The sequence below is a fragment of the Pleurodeles waltl genome, chromosome 2_2 (assembly GCF_031143425.1).
Source record: "Pleurodeles waltl isolate 20211129_DDA chromosome 2_2, aPleWal1.hap1.20221129, whole genome shotgun sequence".
In the NCBI taxonomy this organism is placed as follows: domain Eukaryota; kingdom Metazoa; phylum Chordata; class Amphibia; order Caudata; family Salamandridae; genus Pleurodeles; species Pleurodeles waltl.
Window position 1 is genome coordinate 1,041,861,871 of NC_090439.1, and position 14,630 is coordinate 1,041,876,500.

A 14,630-nucleotide genomic window follows, 5' to 3' on the forward strand; every position below is an offset into this window, starting at 1 on the left:
TGTTCTGGGGTGCTGTGCCACGGTGTTGACCGTGTCCACATCTTTCCACCATAACTCCATCTTCCTAGCAATGGACATTTGCTGCACCTGTGATCCGAATAGCAGTGGCTCTACCAGGATGATTTCCTCCACCATGACCCTTAACTCCTTCTCAGAGAACCTGGGGTGTCTTTGTTGTGCCATGGGTGCAGTGTGAGTGGTATGTGAGAGGGTGTGTGGGGTGATGTGTTGGAATGTGTGCTGTGAGGTCTGTGGATGGTGTATGGGTGATGGTGTTACGTGGCTCAGATTCAGTGGGTGCTCCTGGCTTGTCTCTCTCTTAGTTGGCAATATTTATTTTTCATTGTAAGGGGTTGTGGTTATTGTGGGTGCGTGTTTTATATTGGATTGGGTGTGTAAGTGTGGTTTGTGTATGTGTGTCAGGTGTGTGTAGTTTGAATTGTCCAATGTGGTGCAGTTTTGTTAGTGTGTGTGTATTTTGAGTGCGGCGGTGTGTACCGCCAATGGTTTACCGCGGTTGAATGACCGCCACGGTGATTCGTGGGTCATAATGCTGTGGGCGTATTTCTGTTGGCTTAACAGTGTGAGTTTAGTTACTACCAGTTTATCACTGACCTTTGGGCTGCAGACTTGTGTGGGTGTCTGTATAGTAGCGGATTTCTCTGTGTGGGTCATAATACCCGTAGAGGTATACCGTCACGGTATGTTGGCGGCCGTCAGCACAGGGGTAGGTGGCATTTACCGCCAATGTTGTAATGAGGGCCTAAGTGTACACTAATATTTTCAGTGCAGATCATTATGTGACCACATACTACTTGTCTTTGTGATTTTTTTCTCTTTTTTTGATTTTTCCCTACTTCCATTTGGTGGTAATCCTTTATTTACTTTTGAACTTGATTTGGAAACTCGTTTTTCTGCTTTTGGAACTTTTCAGTTTTAACTCTTCATCATGTCTCAGTCTGGAGATGCATCAGTTGGAGCTTCTTTTGATTTAGGGAAACTGGAGAGCTATACCGTTGAGAGGGACTCCAGGGCAAGTAGCAGTGTGTCATTCAAAGGTCTGACTCCTGAAGAGTTGCAGGACAAACAAGCAAAGAAGGCTCACCAGTTGGAGTTGGAGAAAATGACGATGGCCATAGAAGAGAAAAATATATTGTTGGCTCATGAGTTCAGCTTGAGTGAGCTGGATCAGAGGAGCCAGTATAGTAGGGATGGTGGCAGCAATAACACAGCTCAGTCTGAGAGGAGGGTGCACATTCCTAAGGACCTTTTGAAGGATTACAAAAGGGAGGATGACATACTGTTGTGGTTCAAGGGTATGAGTCTGCTCTCCATATGAATCTGGTCCCTGAAGCTCGTTGGGGGGGGGGGGTGAGGTCTGTGGAAGCACTTCCAGGAAGAGGGGAGGGATACTCTGACATCCTTAGGGGATCCCCATAGGCTCACCTACCCTATCATGAAGGACGCCCTGATCACAAGGTATGGTCTCACCCCTCATCAGTATAAAGACAAATGTAGGACCTATAAGAAGAAGGAACCCCAAACATGATTTGAATGTGTTGATTCTTTTTGCAGGTCACTGGATGGTTGCGTGAAGGGCAGTAAGGTAACAACCTATGCTGGGTTTTACAATTTGATTGCTTGGGAGAAGTTGTACAGTTTATGTTTTCCAGAGCTGTGCCAGCACCTAATTGACAGCAAGCTGACTGACCCCAGGAAGCTTGTGCAGGAAGCGGACCATTGGGAGAGCACCATGTTCCAAAAGAGGTATGGGGGAGAGCAGGCCTAGGGTGACTAGGGTCCCTCTCAGTGGCGGTTTCTGCATGAGGGCGTCGGGGCTCCGCCCTCGTAAGTTCATAACAAAAAAAAAATGAAAATGAAAACAAACTCCCCGAACTCCCTAACAAAAATGCACACACCTCTTGCTTGGGGCTGTGGCCTGGCCCGGGGCTGCTGTCACGTGACATGAGAGTGGCAGGATGACGACGATGTATTCCATTTTCCTCTGGGCAGGGCAGGCCCTCCCCTGACTGAGTCTGTGTTTGCCGGGCTGACAAGCTCACAGCCTGAGGCCTGTGAGGTCATCAGCTCGGCAAAGACATAGCTCCGAGGACCAGTCTCCACCCCCTAATGACGTGTGGATAAAGTTAGCCCCCGGCGCTTCAGGCTGAAGCCCTGCAGCGCTAGGGGCTTCACGTCAGTCAGGATAGTGAAGGATGGTCACCCCACCCTTTTCCCAATTCGTCACGGAGGGTGGGTCCAGCCCTGTGACAAGTTGGGAAATGGTGGGTGGGGTAGAGGCTCAAAATCAAGTCTGCTCAGTTTGTGTTAGCAAACACGAGGTGTCTGCTTCCCGCGTTGCTGTTGGGAGTCGGTCCGACGGTAGACTCCCTTCTAAAGAAGTGAAGAGAGAGGATGCAGCCGTTACCAGCTCCAGTCTGTGAGTAAAATTACCAGGGCATCTCGCTAACGCTTTATGATTCTGATGTCTCACCCTCGACCAGGGAAGGAGGGGAGCCCTGCTGCACATTACTAGGGCATTGCCACCATTGGCTTCACAGTACACTCCGTGACTTGCTGGCCCCGCGCCATGGGGGGTAAGGCACCCTTCGTTCTCGGTGACTTGGTGTGGTTGTCTGGGGTGGTAGCTGCCGGGCCTGGGTCCTGCTCGGTGACAGTCTGGATCGGTTGCAGCAGGAGGAGGCTCGCCTGCAGGTTAAGCTCAGATTCTCTTTGGGTGTGGACTGTCGCTCTTCCGTGTACCTCACACCTCACTCGCTGCCTCTGGAATTATTTTCATTCCAAGCATTTCTTTCTGCAGCTCACAGTTAGGCAACTCTTATCTGCGCCCGCATCCTTAGTGTTAGTTCAGACACAGGCGTTTAGTTTTTTCAGCACACATATACGTCCCTTCGGCTAGCCAGTCTTATTCTTTTTATGATTTTCATCAGGGACCCGGTGGGAGTCACCTTCGTGCTGTGTGACCTCTGGGCTGCCTCGAAGCTGAGAGAAACATTTCAGCCATTTGTTCGTGTCTTGGAATTCCGGAAGGGCCGGGATCGTGTCCTTGAGCAGCGAATCCACCGGGTTCGGTTTTAGCGTGGCTCCCCAGCCCCAGTCTGCTGTAATAATCGAGCAGTTTGGAGAGCTCTAAATTACTTTTGATGTGATTTGTTTTTTATATTTGTCGTCTTAAGTTTATATTTCACAAGGTAATCCGTTTCTGCCTTTAATAATTCCCCCAATATTTGACCAAATCTGACTTAAAAATATAGGCCATGCCATTAAAATGCTGACGAGGTGGCAAATCTAGAGTTTCTAGGGAAGCTTGTGGGTTCGGCTGCGTCACCCGTGTCCTCTTGACTGCAGCTGCCGGTGTTAGCTAACCACCCACTGCACATGGGCGATGTCACTTCCCCCTGCATGCATAGCTTCCCCTCTGACTCTGAAAATGATTTTGTTGTGAAATATTTCTACTTTGGGAAGTTAATGGTCCCAACAAAAGGAATATATTTCCTGAAACGTATTCGAAGCTCATGTTTGAGTGCACATTCATGCATAGTTTAAGACTTGTATTTCTAATTTTATATATTCTCTACTACTGATAAAACTTTCATTATATGGTCACTAATCTTGACTGAACATGTAACACTTGTGTAATGGGATCTCTATGTAATATACAATAGTATTGCTCTATGAGCTTGTAAGATCAGCACTGTATGTACATTGTGGCTTTTGATTTACCCACCCTGCCATTTCCATGTAGAAATGAGGCCGGATGGAAAAGTAAAAAGAAAGATGCTTCATACATTTTGAAGAATGATGTAACCTTGCATACTAGCCTGGACGGGATAGATATTTAGCACAACATAAGACAGTATGGTGGAAATCGATTATTTCACCTTTTTCAACGTGTTCTGGTGAAGGTTAAATCTCATCCCCTGTGGGATGTGTGCCTTGCAGCCCACAAAGTATTGAAATATTTAATTTTTTAAGCCCTTCAATACGATTTTTTTCTATCATTGTACGAGAAAATTGTGATGTAAAATGCTTAATTCTTCTGTTTTTCTCCCAAATTTTCTTGAAGCGCACACCCAAACCCGCCCTATTCAGTGTACCTCACTCACTTTGTTCTCTCTTGATAAGTTTAAATCAAACAAGATTTTTACGCCCCACCAGACTCAAAGTTTATCAGCCGCCACAGGTCCCTCTCAGAAGAAGTCGGGGGGTAAGGGTAAACAGGGAGAGTTCTCTAAAGGGCCCCAACCTAGTTGCCAGGGTAAAGAATCCCAGCCCCCAGTAGATGAGAAACCATGGGTCTCTACAGGGAAACCTGCAGAGAAGGGTCCCGCAAGTGCTTTGCACGTGATCAGGATGGTCACATGAGGGGGAACCCCAAATATACCAAGTGGACACCAGCACCCTCTGATGCTCAGTCACAGGGTTTGACTAGTGTAGCGCTTGGGGAGAAGTTGGGTCCAGGTGGGTGGGAGCAAGCTGAGATGACCCTTGTCTCACTAGGGAACAGTGAGATGGTCCAGAGGACCCGCATGCCTGATAACACTAAGAAGTACAGGCGGTGGGTGACCATCAATGAACAGAGGGTGGAGGCTCTGAGAGACACAGGAGCCAGTGTGACAACAGTGAGGAGCCACCTGGGGTCTGAGGAGCAGATAGATCCCTGTGTGCTTCACCAAACAGTTGCAGTGGACAGCTCAGAGTGCCTGTGCAGAGTGGCGCAGGTTCCCTTTGAATGGGGGGTTCTCAGGATCCTTGAAGGTAGCTGTGAGTCTAACCATGCCTGTGGATTGTTTGCTTGGCAATGACCTGGAGGGTTCCCCTTGGCAGGAGGTGGAATGCAGGTCACACTTGGAAATGTTGGGTCTGCCTGGATGGGCCTGTGTGTCTACCCAGTCTATGGCAGCCCATCAGGGTGATCAGAAGACCCTGGAGCCTGAGAGAGTTGCCCAGGTGTCTGCCAGAAGGAGGAATAGAAAGGGGCACAGGAAACTTGTCCCAGAAGTTCCCCGGTCCAGGAAGAGGCTGAACCTGAGGGGGAGGCCCTGGAGCCTACAAGGGAACAGGTAGCTGAACTGGGCAAGGTCCCTGAGCTGTCACAGTGGCAGCAGGAAGGGGAACCCACCAGGGAAGCATTCTGTGAGGCACAGAAAGCATGCCCTACTGTGGAAAGTTTGTGGTGGCAGGCTGCAGACCAGGCGCCTGGCAAGGACCCTGGATCACATTTGATTTACGGGGAGGATGGCCTCCTATATAGCGAACCTACGGTTCCTGAGCCTGGGTCAGCACATGTGCTGTGGCATCCCAGTGCTTCAGACCCTTCCTACTGGGTCTGGCTCATGATGTGCCTTTAGCTGCACATTTGGGGCAGGACAAGACCTTTGAACAGCTTGTCACCCACTTTTACTAGCCCCTAATGCTCAGGCACTCGGATGCTCATTGTAAGTCTTGCCCAACTTGTCAGGCAAGTGGCTAACGTAGGGGGAAATGTAAGGCCCCCCTACAACCTTTCCCTGTTGTTAGTACCCCATTTGAAAGGGTTGGTATTGACATTGTGGGGCCTCTGGATCCCAAAGCAGCCATGGGCAACAGGTTTATCCTGGTCTTGTTGGACCATGCCACCCGGTACCCGGAAGACTTTCCTTTGAGATCGATCACTGCCCCTGTGGTGGGCTGTGCATTGATGGGGGGGTTTACCCGCATGGGGTTCCCCAAGGAGCTGGTGTCCAATAGGGGTACCAACTTCATATCAACTTATATAAAGTCTTTGTGGTGGGTGTGTGGGGTAATATACAAGTTCACCACACCTTACCACCCCCAAATCAATGGTATGGTTGAGAGATTCAAACGTACCTTGAAGGGCAGGATTATGGGCCTGTCAGAGTCCTTGAGGCATAAGTGGGACATCCTCTAGCCATGCCTTCTGTTTGCTTAGAGGGAGGTACCTCAAAAAGGGCTTAGCTTTAGTCCTTTTGAGGTGTTGTATGGCCACCCTTTCAGGGGACCTTCTGAGTCTGGTAAAGGAGGATTTGGAGAAAGCCCCCAGTAAATCGACCCCCCAGGATGTATTCAGTTACATGCTGGCTATGAGAAACCAGACTGCCCGCTTCAGAGCTCTCACACAAGAGAACCTGAAAGCAAGTCAAGAAGACATGAAATGCTGGTATGATCAGAATGCCACTGTGGTCGAGTTTCAACGTGGTCAGAAGGTGTGGGTGATTGCAGCAGTGAAGCCTACAGTGCTCTAGGACAAGTGGACTGGGCCATTTGAGATAGTGGAGCGCAAAAGTTAAGTCACCTACCTGGTGTACTTGCGGACTCCCAGGAAACTCTTGAGGGTCCTGCATGTGAACCGGCTAAAACCACACTTTGAGGGGACTAAATTGTCCATGCTCCTAGCAACAGATGATGAGGTGGAAGAAGAGAGTGAGCCTCCTACTGACCTCCTTTCTGCAGGAGAAAAAGATGGGTCTATGGAGAGAGTGATCCTCTCCCCCTCACTTACTCCAGAACACCAGAGCGACTGTCGCCAGGTGTTGGGTCAGTTTGCCTCTCTGCTCTCCCTGATCCCAGGGAGTCACACACTTCTGTACACATGATGTTGACACTGGAGACAGGCCTGTTGTTGAACATAAAGTTTACAGAGTGACTGACAGGGTGAGGGCTAAAATTAAAGATGAAGTTTCTAAAGTGTCAGCATTGGGGGTTATTGAGTTTTCTTGAAGCCCTTGCGCCAGCCCTGTGGTATTGGTCCCCAACCTGCTGCTTCTGGTGCCACTCCAGAACTCAGGTTCTGTCTGGATTATCGGGGTCACAATGCGGTCACAAAGACTGACACGCACCCCCTCTCCCGAGCTGATGAGCTCATTGACCAGTTAGGAGCTGCCAAGTACCTAAGTACGTTTGATCTTACCTCTGGGTATTGGCAAATCGTCCTGACTGAGGAGGCTAAGGAGAAGTCTGCATTCTCCACACCAGATGGGCACTACCAGTTTAGGGTTATGCCCTTTGGGATGCAAAATGCCCCTGCCACCTTTCAGAGGTTGGTCAACCAGGTGTTGGCTGGATTGGATGATTTCAGTGCCGGCTACGTGGACAACACTGCTGTCTTTAGTTCCACATGGGTGGAGCACCTGGAACACCTCTGTAAAGTGTTGGGGGCCCTGCAGAAGGCAGGTCTCACTATTAAGGCAATCAAGTGCCACATAGGGCAAGGTTCTGTGGTGTATTACCCCTACAGCCGAAAATTTAAACCATTCTGGCTTGGGAGCCCCCCAATTCCCAGATTGAGATGAGAGCCTTTTTAGGTCTCACTGGATACTATAGGAGGATTGGCAAGGGATATAGCACAATTGTTGCATGCTTGATTGAGTTAACTTCCAAAAAGCAGCCCAGAAATGTGATCTGGACTGAGTCTTACCAGACAGCTTTTCATGCCCTGAAGGCTGCCTGACTATTTCAAGGAATTTGTTGTGCAAACAGATGCCTCAGAGAATGGTATTAGAGGGGTACTCTCAGAGCTTAATACAGAGGGCCTAGATAAACCTGTAGTCTTCATTAGCAGGAGGTTACTTCCCAGGGAACGTAGGTGGAGTGCAATTGAGCGTGAAGCTTTTGTTGTGGTCTGGGAACTGAAGAAGCTTAGACCCTACTTGTTTGGGACTCACGTCTGGGTTCAGACAGACTACAGGCCCCTCAGATGGCTAATGCAGATGAGGAGTGAAAATCCCAAATTGTTGAGGTGGTCCATCTCCCTACAGAGAATGGACTTTATGGTGGAACTCAACCCTGGCGCCGACCACGCCAATGCTGATGGCCTGTCCAGATTCTTCTGCCTTAGTGATGAGAACTTCCATGAGGTTGGGTAGTTGCTCCCCACATTCAGCTAGAGGGGACACGTGTTAGACTTGGCATCATTGGCATGGTCTCCCCTAAATTGTTGCCTCTACTTCCCAGGTTGCTTCTGTGTGCTGCACTCTGTTTTTAATCTTTTGTTTGCTCTGGACACTTTACCACTGCTGACCAGTGCTAAAGTGTACGTGTTCCCTGTATACATTTTATGTGTACATTGGCTATCCATGATTGGCATATCTGATTTCTTAGTAAATCCCTAGTAAAGGACACTAGAGGTGCCCAGGACCTGTAAATCAAATGCTATTAGTGGGCCTGCAGCACTGGTTGTGCCAACCACAATAGTAGCCCTGTAAATATGGCTCAGACCTGCCACTGCAGTGTCTGTGAGTGCAGTTCTAAACTGCCAATTTGACTTGGCAAGTGTACCCACTTGCACGGCCTAAACCTTTTTATACATGTAAGGCAGCCCTAAGGTAGGCCCTAGGTAGCCCCATGGGCAGGGTGCAGTGTATGTTAAAGGCGGGACATGTACTTATGTGTTTTACATGTCCTGACAGTGAAATACTGCCAAATTCGTTTTTCACTGTTGCAAGGCCTATCTCTCTCATAGGCTAACATGGGGCCTGCCTTTAAATATTATTCAAGCACAGATTCCCTTTGGAGCAGAAAGACGTGTGGAGTTCGGGGTCTCTGAACTCACAATTTAAATTTTTTTTAAATACATCTTTTAGTGAAATTGTTTTTTAAATTGTGTGTTTGAAAATGCCACTTTTAGAAAGTAGGCAATTTCTTGTTTAAACCATTCTATGACTCTGCTTGTTTGTTGATTCCCTGTCTGAGTCAGTTTGACAGTTGGACTGTTTGCACCTCTCCTCTAGACAGTGACACAAAGGGAGCTGGGGTGTCGCCTGCATATCCTGATGGGCCATCTGGGCTGAGGGAGGGCCGAAGTGGTCACTTACACCTGAAAGGGCATTGCCTGCCCTCACACAATGCAGTCTCCAACCCCCTAGTGTGTGTCTGGGGCCTGGACTGGGCAAGGCAAGATCTTGAAAACAACAGAGACTTATCTTTGAAGAATGCCTACTTCAAAGGCAGAAAGGGGCATAAGAACACCCAAAACCCCTGAAAATCAGATTACTTCTGGAACCAAGAGGAACCTCTGCCCAGGAGAAGAACTGGAGAAGATGGAGGAGGCGTACTGCCCCTTTGCCTGTGACTGTGCTTTGCTGGGTTGGCCTGCAGTAGCTACTTCTGGCTGAGAGTGGACAAAGGCTGCCTTTTGTGTGAATTCCCACTGGTGAAGAATCTCCAAGGGCTTGAACTGAGCTTGCCTCCTATTGTTGAAGTCTCTGGGACAACAAAGACTTGTCTCTGCCAGCATATGGGCTTTCTACTGAGAGTCCTGCCTGCCAAGTAGTGCCCTAACCTGTCTCTGGGCCCTTGAAAGGTGCAGCGGGTGGAAAAAGACAGAAATCCATGCAAAGACCACTGTGCATGCTGCTGCATGAAAGTTTAGTAAATCTGCACCTTGATGTACCTAGCTTTTGTGCTCATGGATGGAGTTAAAGTAGATATAGGTGGCCATTATGAGTTTGGTGGTCACCTGACCACCATGCCACCAGGCCAGCGGTGAAGATTGCCATATAATGACCACGGCGGTGAATTGACCCAAACACAGCCATATCACTGCCTGTACCACCAGCGCAGTCCAACCACTGGGCCGGAGGTGAGCACTCCCGGCCCGGCAGTAGCTGCCATATCGCCATCGGTATTACGACTCGGCAGACCCCCAGCATTTTCTTGGCAGTTGCACTGCCACGAAAATGCTGGCAGTCATGCACCCGGCAACAGGAATGTCCATTCCTGTCGCCAGCAGACACACCCTCACAAGAACACACACCTTCATTCACGCACCCCCACACACCCACACATTCGCTTACATACACCCCCACACACACTCAGATACACCCATTCACTCGCATGTACGCACTCAGACATATATATTCATTCTCATGCATGCACTCAGACACCTCTCTGCATTCACACAAACACATACGCACTCACACACGCACACATACACAACACCCCCCTGGCATACACACACAGACACCACTCACATTCACACAACCCCCCCGCCCTATTACCCCTCCCCCTTTCGGACGATGAACTTACCTGCTTCAGTGAGGTGGCTGTCCGGGAGGGGATGGGTCCCAGTGTTTTCCACTCCCAGCACTGCACCGCCGTGCAGGAAAATGGCACGCAGTATTACAGACCACCCCCTTTGGCGTGGCAGTGCCCGAAACCAGGTGGAAATCGGCACAATGTCGTAATATGGTGGCCTTCAGACCTCTAGCACTGGGGGTCTTTTGGCACCTCCGGCTTCGGCAGTCTTTCGAAAAGAAAGCTGAAGTCATAATGACCACCATAGTCTCCTCTTCTCATGAGAACACTGCCTGTTCTCACTTATTATCTTATGCTTCCTGTCTTATTTTCTTTTTTTCAGCGGCATTCTTTCTGAAGTTTGAAGGCATTATGTTTCAGTGTATCTCCACAGGGTCACTGTAGCCTGAAACCCTGATCTACATTTACTTTTACTAAATACCTTTGGCACTAATGAGGGGCATGGAGAAGCAAAGTGTGACTGTGAGAATTGCCTCCCTCTGTGTTTTGCTTTATTCTTTGGCACAAGAAAATACATCTCCTGATGAGGTTATATTAGCAGATTTGGGAATCTGCTGTCTCACTATGCCATGTAGCTACATGCTTCTAAAGTCTGGAAAAGCACATTTAGCTCAGTTCTCAAGAAAGTGTACTGTTATTTTATTAAAAATTAATTAGGGAATTTGGACAGAATATTGAAAAAATATATTGTGATACAAAGACATTGTTACAGGAATAATGCAATGTCAAAAATATTTTGGACATTGGGTAAGAATATAATTTTTTGTCTTGTTTTAATGCTAATTTTCTGACATTTTTTGATTTCTTTATTCTCTTCAAATATTGTAATTTGTGTTGTACATTCATATTCTTATCCCCTTTTGTTTTTCCACTCCTTTCAGATTCAAGTCATTTAACTGGTCATCATTAAATACATTATTTCCAGTAACTATCTATCAGCTGTCCTTGCTTCCATTGTATGTCACTATTGTGCACTCCACTTCTTCATTGAATAGTGACCTTTAATGAATAGTGACCTGGGATGTATAGTTGCTCTTATGTTAGAAATGTGGTTTCTGGTTGGCTAGGGTATGCACCTTAGCCAGGCAGAACCCACCCACCCACTCTAGCCAGGGCAAGGGAGTTACACATCCAAGATGAACCTGCTCATCCCCTTGCTAGCTTGGCACAAGAAGTCAGGCCTAACCCAGAGGCAATGTGTAAAGCGTTTGCACAACACACTCATTGTGACGCAAGATGTACACCACAAAGTAAACACAACACTGAGCTATGTAAAAATAAACTGTAGTGCACAAAACATAATTAGACCAAGATTACACTTCAGTAATACCCTGCTACCTAAGCAGTTGTCAGAACGTTACAGAAGTTACTAATACTCGGCAGGAATAAGCAGTTGTCACATTAGAACACGTAAGTACTCAGGATTCTGCAACATAAGCAGTAGTCAGGAATCACAGTAAATAAAGGTATGCACTTGTCATTAACACATCCTAAATGGCCATAATAGGAACATTATAGCACCTATGGCAAAGCACCTGTTTTCCTGTGAAGAGGGGGCACTCCTAGTGCCTGGAAGATTAACATGGGGGCCCCTGGTGCTCCTATGCACGAAACGGGGGCCATGTGGTGCTCCTGGGGGAGAGGGGTGGTCTGCACCCTCTCTGTTCTGGAAAACGGGACCCTCCTGGGGCCCATGATCTCTGTAGGGCCTCCCGGGCCTCCACGGGCCCTATCACCAGGAGCCCAACAAGGTAATGGGGGCTAAAGGAGGGGGCCTCCGATGAGGCCTCCCTTCTCTGTTTGTCCAAGTCCAGGGCTCCGTGGTTGGGGGACCTCCGACGAGGTTTCCCGTCCCAGTCCACGAGCACGTGCCTGTCAGCACCTTTCCAAGGGCTTTGAGGGGGAGCAGATGGAGCCTCTCCGATGAGGTTTCCCCTCTGTCTCTGCACATGGCCGCACCCGACAAGGTGCGCGAGCCGCTCTGCTGCCTTCCCTCGTCCGTGAGGGAGGCAGCACAGAAACACGTGCCAATGTGTGCCCCGGGGGTGCTCCTTAAAGCGCACTTCACCCGGAGACACAATAAGAGTGTGCTAGCTCCTTTCTTTCATCCAGGAATCCAGGAAGTGCCCTGGGGGTCCCAAAGACTGCGCAACACTCGTGCTACAGGCATGCAGTCTCCCGGGTCACGGCAGTGATTATCCGGCAAATGAGGAGCGCTTTTCAAAGCGCTAGGGCCATACTCATAGCCTGGGTTGTGGCGGTGATCTTACCACACAGAAAGCGCCTCCAAAACGCAGGGCACGAGAATGAAGGTGCTCTCTGAAGCACCTGCACCACGGAACCTTCTCTCTAGGAAAGAGGGGGCTGCCCTAGGCTCCAGGAAGGGCCCAGCTGTCGCACTCTTCGTGCTGTCAGCATTTGCAGGGGTCAGGGGCCACGGCACCCTGCCCCTGGAGACAAGAAAAGGGGAGAAGCACATGGCTGGCAGGCCCAACAACAGGTCAGCACAAGGGGAGTCCTCCTAGTGACCAGGTAGGTCACATGTTAGCACAGCAGCAGCAGTCCAAGGTGGTCCTGGTGAGTCCTCTCAACAGCGTCCTATGTTCAGTTCCAGTTAGGGTTCCTGGAGTCCAAAAAATTTCTAAATTGTTTGGAAAATTCCCCTGAACTTATACTAAGTTTGCAGGTGTTTTACAATGAGGAGGAGAGGGGGTTCCAACCAGTTACAACTGGTTCTGGGAGTGCCCTTTCTCTCCTCCAGCACAGGCTCCAAACATCAGTGGGGAGTAAACGACCCTATTGTGCGAGGCCAGGTCACAGCCTTTACAAATGCAGCTGTGCCCCGCCTCTCCCTTCTCTCAGCCCAGGAAGGCTATACAATATGTAGATGCACCTCTGTGACACCTCCACCCTCCCTGTGTACAGGCTGTCTGAAAAGTATGCACAAAGCCCCAACTGTCAGTCTGCCCAGACTGGATTGAAGGCAAGCTGCAAAAAGACCAGAGTCATAAATACAGATAAATGCACACTTTCTAGAAGTGGCATTTCTGTAATAGTAATAAAAAATACACCTACACCAGTAAGCAGCATTTATTATCACCATCACAACCATACCAAACATGCCTATGCTACCCATCATAAATCAGACAATACCCCTTACACACAAGACAGATCATTTCTAATGCAATCCTATGAGAAGGCAGCACTCACAGCAGTGAGACACCAAGTTAGGCTGTTTGACACTACCAGGACAGGCCACGCAACCTGGCACATGTCCTGCCTTCTACATACATGGCACCCTGCCCATAGGGCTAGCTAGGGCTTACCTTAGGGGTCACTTACATGTAGCAAAAGGGGAGTTCTGGGCCTGGCAAGTAAACTTAGATGCCAGGTCCCTGTGGCAGAAAACTGCGCCTGCAGGCCCTGCGCTAGCAGGCCTGAGATAGGTTTGAAAGGCTACTTCAGAGGGTGGTGCAAGCAGCGCTGCAGGCCCACTAGTAGCATTTAATTTACAGGCCCTGGGTATAGGGATACTACTTTACAAGGGACTTATAGGTAAATTAAGGCCCATATTTATACTTTTTTACGCAAAACTGCGCTAACGCAGTTTTGCGTCAAAAAAATTAGCGCCGGCTAACGCCATTCTGAAGCGCCATGCGGGCGCCGTATTTATTGAATGACGTTAGCCGGCGTTAGCCGCCGGCGCCGTCTGGTGTGCGTTAAAAAAAACGACGTACACCAGGCAGCGCCGGCGTAGGGGGATATGGGGCTTGGGCGTCAAGAAATGGGGCAAGTCAGGTTGAGGCAATTTTTTCGCCTCAACCCGTTTTGCGCCATTTTTTTTCACTCCCAACCCCCATAGGAGTCATGCCCCCTTGCCCAATGGCCATGCCCAGGGGACTTGTGTCCCCTGGGCATGGTCATTGGGCATAGTGGCATGTAGGGGGGCACAAATCAGGCCCCCCTATGCCACAAAAAAAAATAAAAAAAAACACTTACCTGAACTTACCTTAATGTCCCTGGGATGGGTCCCTCCAGCCTTGGGTGTCCTCCTGGGGTGGGCAAGGGTGACAGGGGGTGTCCCTGGGGGCATGGGAGGGCACCTCTGGGCTCCTTCAGAGCCCACAGGTCCCTTAACGCCTGCCTTTTGCAGGCGCTGAAAAACGGCGCAAAAGCGGCCGTATGTAATTTTTTTTGACCCGCCCACTCCCGGGCGTGAATTTTGCCCGGGAGTATAAATCCGACGCACATGCCTCGGAGTCGATTTTTTAGACGGGAACGCCTACCTTGTATATAATTAACGCAAAGTAGGTGTCCACGCTAAAAAATGACGCAAACTCCATGGACTTTGGCGCTAGACGCGTCTAACGCCAAAGTATAAATATGGAGTTAGTTTTGCGTCGGAATTGCGTCAAAAAAACGACGCAATTCCGGCGCAAACGGAGTATAAATATGCCCCTAAATGTGCCAATAAGGTATAAGCCAATCATACCAATTTAACAAGGGAGAGCACTTGCATTTTAGCACTGGTTAGCAGTGAAAAAGTGCTCAGAGTCAGCCAACAGATGTCAGAA